Source organism: Engraulis encrasicolus, chromosome 23 (assembly GCF_034702125.1).
Source record: "Engraulis encrasicolus isolate BLACKSEA-1 chromosome 23, IST_EnEncr_1.0, whole genome shotgun sequence".
Taxonomy (NCBI): Eukaryota; Metazoa; Chordata; class Actinopteri; order Clupeiformes; family Engraulidae; genus Engraulis; species Engraulis encrasicolus.
The window spans coordinates 39,335,276-39,343,705 of record NC_085879.1 but is presented as its reverse complement, the minus strand read 5'-3'; positions in this window follow the sequence as shown (position 1 = coordinate 39,343,705).

Sequence of the window (8,430 nt, the reverse complement as noted above, 5' to 3'; positions counted from 1 at the left end):
GCGCTCACCACTCACCGTGCTCACTGCTCACCGCTAGCCGACCAGCCGCGTAAACACAGGCAGCCCACTCATTTCCTGTCACTCAGGCAGCATCAGCGTCAGCGGCCAGCCAGCCGGCCAGCTAGCGAACGAAGAGAGAGAGAGTGAGCCGGCAAGAGACGGTCAATAATGCACTGTTGTGCGCTGTGTGTCACAATGGCGAATGCTCAACCGCTGATGTGCTTTTCTCTTCGGCTGCTTGTGTGTGAATACGTGTGTGTGAGTATGTGTGTGTGTGTGTGTGTGTGTGTGTGTGTGTGTGTGTGTGTGTGTGTGTGTGTGTGTGTGTGTGTGTGTGTGTGTGTGTGTGTGTCTGTGTGTGTGTGTGTGTGTGTGTGTGTGTGTGTGTGTGTGTGTGTGTGTGTCTGTGTGTGTGTGTGTGTGTGTGTGTGTGTGTATGCCCGTTCGTATATGTGTGTGTGTGTGTGTGTGTGTGTGTGTGTGTGTGTGTGTGTGTGTGTGTGTGTGTGTGTGTGTGTGTGTGTGTGTGTGTGTACGTGTGAACGTGTGTGCGTGCGTGCACATATATCTGTGTGTACGTGTGTGTGTACAGTATGTGTGTGTGTGTACGTGTGTGCGAGCGCGTGTCGGAATGTAAGCCAGTGAATGGGGAGTATCTTTTCAGCAAACAAACACAGATTGGTGGTGTAGTGCAAGTGCTACATGGGCAGACAATAGGTAAAGAAGGGAAAGTGGAAAAAGCTTCAGTATACGTCTGAAAAGCGTTCACTATAGTGTATGTCTCCGTCTCCTGCTGTCCTTTGTACCTGTAGAGAGAGAGAGAGTGAGCTGTTTGGCAAGAGCTGCTATAGGCTAAATGAGACAGCAGGTAATGAAGAACACACAATAACAGCGGTGTAGTCATACTTTTTTGAAGTGGGTATACTGTATATTCGAGCATTTTTTGAAGTGGGTATTGTATACATTTATGCCATTCTAAATAATGGATCAATCAATTTTAAGTGGGTATACTGAGGCCCCTAAACTTTAGAAGTAGGTATACTCCGTATATCTGCGTTCTACATAGACTACACCACTGCATAATAAGTACAGGGGTTGGACAAAATAACTGAGACACCTGTCATTGTAGTGTGTTTCATGGCTCTTGCGTCCACAGTTAATGCTGTTGGATGTGGTTCTTCCTTCTTGATGGATATGCAGACATTACCTTGGATACCGTGGCTCTTGATACATCACAAAGACTTGCTGTCCTGCTCAAAGATGCAACAGTTACACATGCACCAAGAGTTTCTCCTTTTTGAACTCTGATATGTCAACCATAATGTTCTGTGCATTGCACTTTTTAGAGTGAAACTGTGCTCTTACCCTGCTAATTGAACCTTCACACTTCACTTTATTGGTGCAATGTGACATTAATGAAGATTGGCCATCAGGCTGGTCCACTTTCAGCCATGAAACTTCCCACACTAAAAGCATTGGGGTCTCAGTTCTTTTGTCCAACCCCTGTATGTGTAGAGACCGGACCAGACGAGGTGATGCGTGGCTATTTGCTCTCTCTCTCTCTCTCTCTCTCTCTCTCTCTCTCTCTCTCTCTCTCTCTCTCTCTCTCTCTCTCTCTCTCTCTCTCTCTCTCTCTCTCTCTGCTCTCTCTCTCTCTCTGTGTCAGCAATCCAATATTCCACTATATCTCTCATCCCTAGTAGCCTATCCTCCTGTGAATCAGGTGCTGCTGTTGGGTTGGAGGAAGAGGACTTGTGTGGGAGAGATGACAGACATGGCACTAGCTACGCGACGAGCGGATGAATCATATTACCATCACAAAAAGTGTTCATTTGACGATATGCTATTGTTTAGATCGATCTTAATATCTACCTATGTATACTACCGTATCAAGAGTCAAGGTGGGCCGGCTTGGCCGCTGCCTCACAGGGCGCCGCCATCTTGAAACCGTATGTATTGCATGTATTGTATGTATGTACGCATCTATGTATGTATGTATACTGTGTGTGTGTGTGTGTGTGTGTGTGTGTGTGTGTGTGTGTGTGTGTGTGTGTGTGTGTGTGTGTGTGTGTGTGTGTGTGTGTGTGTGTGTGTGTGTATGTGTGTGTGTGTGTGTGTGTGTGAGAGTGTGTGTGTGTCTCATTTCTGTTTCTTTTCAACGTTGAACAAAAACGATTGTTGTACGTGTATTCATTATAGTCTTGGTCTTACCCAACTTCTTAACCGTGCCAATGCTCCTACAGTATGGCTGATGCTGTACAAATGTCTTCTTCTGTTACTTATATCACCACACGATTTCATCAGTATGCAAGGAGTCGCCCATAAGCACAGCACAGGCAATCATAAAAGTCTCATCGGCAAAATCTGAATTACGGTCTGTTAAAAAAAAAAAAAGATCATTTCAAAGGGGGGAGAGAAGTGCTTCACCAAAACAACATTTTTGTTCTCTTTCATGTGGAAAAAAAATCCTTCAGATTCAATTATGGGGATGGAATCTGACAAGAGGCGTAGACATTTTAAAGCATCTTTTAAAAGTGCCCTTTTGAAGAAGATCAATGCCTGGAACTGACACACACATATACACACACATACACTCGCAAGCACACACACACAGGCAAACACTTATACAGTGCACACGCACTCACACACACACACACACTGTCACGGAAAGACAAACTCGAACACAGACACAGACACAGACGCAGGCACGCGCACACACACACGCATACGCACATGCACACAAACACAAAGACACACACACGCACACACACACACTCACACACACACACACACACACACACACACACACACACACACACACACACACACACACACACACACACACACACACACACACGCACACACACACACACACCAAAAACCACCTTTTGGGGGTGATGGCTCTTCTCCTTAAGATGCACTACAATTCGCTTCTTAACAGCCCAGGAATCTGTAGTGTTTTCATCCACAAATAAAATGATGTAAAGAACCTCTTGGGTAGCTAAAGAAAAGAAATCAAACACAAGTGTTCCTGAGTGGGATTTTTTTTTCATTCTCCTGCAGGGAAGTGGGACGTGTGATTTCATATATTGAGAGTGTACACTTAAAGTCTTTCCTTAAGACCTGGGAGCTTGATTGAAATTTAAGTCATGTCATCTCGAGATTTCCTCTTCATAAAACAAGTTTTCTTTTCTTTCTTTTTAAACGAAATGTGTGAGCCCACACCCGCGCCTCTCCCGGATCTTATAAAGAAGAGGTAAGCACAGCAATCATGACGGCGAGATCAACTGTCATGATTTTTTTTTTTTTTGCAACAAAATACGCTCCTCTTCTCTTCTATCAACCCATCATAAAAAGAGACTTTGATGTTCGTGTCAAAAACTAAATAAAAACAGATATGGTGAAAAATATAAAAAATAACAGAAAAATATAAAAATAACACCAAATATTCCCCATCTGTACAGGAAGATTTTGTAAACAAAAAACACAACAAGCCAATATATGTAAGTGTTGAATATTATGATTATGAAAAAATGATCACAAAAACATAAAAATAACACCAAAAGGTTGTTTTTTATCCGCTTTCGTTTCTCTATGTTCTTGCAGCTCAGGTAAACAGCTGGACGTTGGAGTGTTTTGGCAGGAAGGTAAGAGAGGGAGGTAGGGAGCGTGATGCTGAAGGCACAGCTGGCTTTTAAGAGGTAGACACCCCCCCCCCCCCCCTTCAGTAGCCCTGGGGAGGTCACAGACTGCTAGGCCATGAAGCTGCACACGGAGGGGGTGTGGGGATGGGGGGTGGTGGGCAGAGGGAGAGGGAGGAGGATAGAGGTTGTGTCATATTGCCATTGTGTGAGTGTGTGTGTGTGTGTGGCAGGGCAGGGGCAGGGGGGGGGCAGCTGTAGCAGCAACCTAGGCCATGAAACAGTGCAGGGTGGAGGGGTGGTGGGGGGGGGGATTCGGTTAGGGGGCTGTCTGTAGAGGTGGGTATTGTGGGGGTGGGGGGGGGGTGTAGCAGTAGGCCTGTGCCACCCAGGGCGTGAAGCGGTGCATGGGGGGGGGGTGAAGGAGCGGAGGTAGAGGAGGCATTAAGGGGGTAGTTTTGAGCGTGCACGTGTGTGTGTGTGTGTGTGTGTGTGTGTGTGTGTGTGTGTGTGTTGTGGGGGGGCAGCAGCAGGCATGTGCCACCTAAGCCGTGAAGCAGCGGCTGGAAGGGGGGGGGGCAGTGGAGGTGTAACGTTAGGAGGAAGTTGTTGGGGAGTTGGGGGGGGGAGTGTCTGATGGAGGTGTGTGTGTGTGTGTGTGTGTGTGTGTGTGGAGTGGGGGTGGGGGGGACGTTGGTCTGTAGTAACAGAAGGCCTGTGCCACTGTGTGCAGATGTTCCTCTGCTCTGATGGCTGCCTCTGCCCCATGCACACACACACACACACACACACACACACACGCACACACACACACAAGCACGCACGCACACACACACACACACACACACACACACACACACACACACACACACACACACACACACACACACACACACACGCGGGCAAACAGAGAGACGCTTACACAGAGACACACCTTCACAGATAAACAATCCTTACACACACTCACACACGCACGCGAACTGACCCACAACACACACACCCAAACACACACACACACACACGCACACACGCACACACACACACACAGACGTTACACACACAGACACACCTTCACATATAAACAATCCTTACACACACACCCAAACACGCGCACGCGCACACACACACACACACACACACACACACACACACACACACACACACACACACACACACACACACACACACACACACACACACACACACACACACACACACACACACACACAGACACATCTTCACATATAAAAACACACATAAAAACACACATCCTTACACACACTTACACACACGCATACACGCACACGCATGTGCATACACGCACACACACGCACGAACACACACATGTACAAGACACGCACACGCATGTGCACACACACACACGCACACGCACACACACACACACGTACAAGACACGCACACACGTAGCCTACACACACACTGACCCACAACACACATATAGGCCTACACACTGACACACAAACAACTGCCACTTTCCCCAGACCCCTTACCTTATCCCATCTGTCTAGTCTGACTGCTGTGAAAGCCGCTCTCCAAACCCAAGCAGCGTGCCCAGGGCCAGATTAACACACAGGCTAGATATGGCTGCAGCCTAGGGGGCCCCCACCTGCCAGGGGGCCCCCACAGGCTAGATATGGCTGCAGCCTAGGGTCCCCCATAGGCTAGATATGGCTGCAGGCCCCCCACCACAGGCTAGATATGGCTGCAGCCTAGGGGGCCCCCACCTGCCAGGGGGCCCCCACAGGCTAGATATGGCTGCAGCCTAGGGTCCCCCATAGGCTAGATATGGCTGCAGGCCCCCCACCACAGGCTAGATATGGCTGCAGCCTAGGGGCCCCCACCTGCCACAGGGCCCCCCTGATTGGCCAAAAGTGAGTAAAATTCTAGTAAAATTAATCTGCCAAGTTAAATACAGTTGGTAGACATGTTATCCTTAATCCCTTGCTCCTAGTTATGACACTGTCTACATACATTTCTCGCAAAATTTGCTGTCCGGGGGCCCCAGGCCATCTTAATCCGGCCCTGAGCGTGGCTGTCTACACAGCCTCAGACTTAACTGGCTATATGCTCTTAAATCTGGTCAAAATGACACTTTAATCTGAAACGATAGAGCTAAAAAAAACACACACAATTTTAAATAGGTTCACATCAACACTTTCTCCTTTAGGTGAATGACTGACTACATTGACCTTAAGAGGCGAGAAAAGTTATATATATATACTATATAAATATATATTTTTTATTTTTCCCACAGAGCAAGCAAATTTCATTCAGACGGCTTGTAACTTTCCAAAAAAAATGGAAGGGCAGCGATATGAAAGACGTGGATGTCCTTCATCCTTCTTTTTTTTCCCCTCTCTTCATCCTTTCTTTTTTACAGAACTGGCCGGCTGTACCGTACAGTGCCGTGCCGTCAATAGGTACCAAAATAAGACCAGTCCCCTTCCCTAGATGAGCACCACCAAACGCGGCAACAAAGAAGGACCTTGCCTTTTTTCTCTCCCTGAGGCGCGCGCCACTTTATTGATTCCATCCATTACGCCGCGTTGGAAGGGTGTCCGTCTGTCTGTCCGTCTATTGGTCTGTTTGTCCACCCGTCTAGCGGTGTCGTTCAGGAGGGTAAAGTGTGACTGAATCACCAGGGCACCTTGTAGTATATACAGTAGGGGGCCCCACACACAGTCTGACTTACGTAGCTATAGTATATGGCTGGAGGAGGGGTCCATTGGGGCTGATTGTACATAGGGCCCACAATCTACTGCTACGCCCCTTGCACCCGTTCGGACGGTTATGGGACGCCAGGGGCGCGGGGCACTAACAAAAGACAAGCCACTTGGGGCTTCAGCGGCAGCAGCATTGTGAGTGCAGACAGCGGAGCGGCGTGGAGAGGAATGGCGGTCGGCTGGGCGGCCGGGCGGCGTCTGGGTCTTTTTTGGAAGCCAACAAGGTGATGAATGCAGCAGTAGACTTATAACACATGCAGCCAGCCGACCTGACTCAACTCAAGTGAGTCTCCTATGGAGAGGAGAGAGAGGAGAGAGAGAAAGAGAGAGAGAGAGCTAGAGAGAGCGAGAGAGAGACAGAGATAGAGACAGAGACAGAGAGAGTGAAAAAGAGAAAAACAGAGTAAGAGACCACATGACGCAGTGGAGAGAGTAGAGAGACAGAGAGACAGAGAATAGAGGGGGAGAGAGTGAACGACAGAAAAAAAACATAATGAGAGAAAGAGAAAGAGAGAAAGAGAGAGTGATCGAGAGTCTGAGAGAGAGAGAGAGAGTAGAGAGTGAAAGAGAGAAAAAAACAGAATGAGAGAAAGAAAAAGGGAGAGTGATCGAGAGTCAGAGAGAGAGAGAGAGGGTAGAGAGTGAAAGAGAGAAAAAAACAGAGTGAGAGAAAGAGAAAGAGATAAGAGAGAGGGAGAGAGAGAGAGAGAGAGAGAGAGAGAGAGAGAGAGAGAGAGAGAGTAGAGAGTGAGAGTAAGAGAGTAAGAGAGTGACATGGTGCCGTAGGGGGTGAGTTTGGATGGAGAGAGAGAGAGTCTGCAGTTGTCCAGAGCCCTGCATGTCAGCGCGTGGGCTTGACAGTGATGGATGGGGGACAAGGACAGCTCGCCTGAGTGACGGGGCCACAACAGCGGGGGACTGCAAGTTCCAACACGCAACACGAACACCTCCCCACACACACACACACACACACACACACCACTACCGCTACCACTACCAGTCCAACCTCATACACACACACACACACACATACACGCACACACAGACACAGACTCACATACATGCACAAACAGACACAGACACAGACACGCACACACGCACACACAGACACAGACTCACATACACGCACACACAGACACAGACACAGACACAGACACACACACACAGACACAGACACACACACACACACACACACACACACACACACACAAAAACACACACACGCACACATTCACACCCCATCCCAACCTCAGTCATGTGCGTGCTCTTCCTCCTAAACCATATACTGAGCCATTTGTCAGGGCAAAACCCAAAAACAGAGTGAAAGGTAAGGGACCACTGTCATCGGAGGGTATGAAACAAACCACTGGCACTGTTTTTGGGGTGACTTACATTAGATGACATTTCCCCATCAATGCACCCAATAAGCAACTTAGTATTCCGCCGATGACTCGGAAGCGGAATAGAATGACATAGAGCAACCTTTCAGTCGAGGGAAATAAAGTATTCGTCGGCAGAATTACAAAGCGGAAGGTTGACACTTGGAGCCCATCCGTCAAAACCACTGTCAAGTATGTCAGATGGATCCATTCTGAGTTATGGGGTTTTATGCTGCATCTGCATTCAAATGTAGTTGTATTTAAAAGCTGCTATCTCTCATATCTCAAATCATCCCAAACCCACAGAATGTAAAGCAGGCACATTTAATAGTCTCAGTAACATCAGGATTGAAATAAATAAATAAATAAATAAATATTGAACATGAAATATAATCTTAATGCTGCTTGTCTGATCGTCTTTGGCAAACATGACAGTTGAAGCCTTGTAAGGCGTAATATACATTTGTTGTCTTTTGCGTGTCACCTTTTTCATTAATTATGCACCCGCAGATTGGCCAAAGGCGGTATTGTTGTCTACAGACAAGATTAAATATTGATAGGATCGCTCCGCCGTTCACCCCTAAGATTCTCATTCTGTTAACAAATATGGTTTGTTTGCAAAACAATCTAGATCTTTAATAATTCATCAAAGGAGGGGGAGGAGAA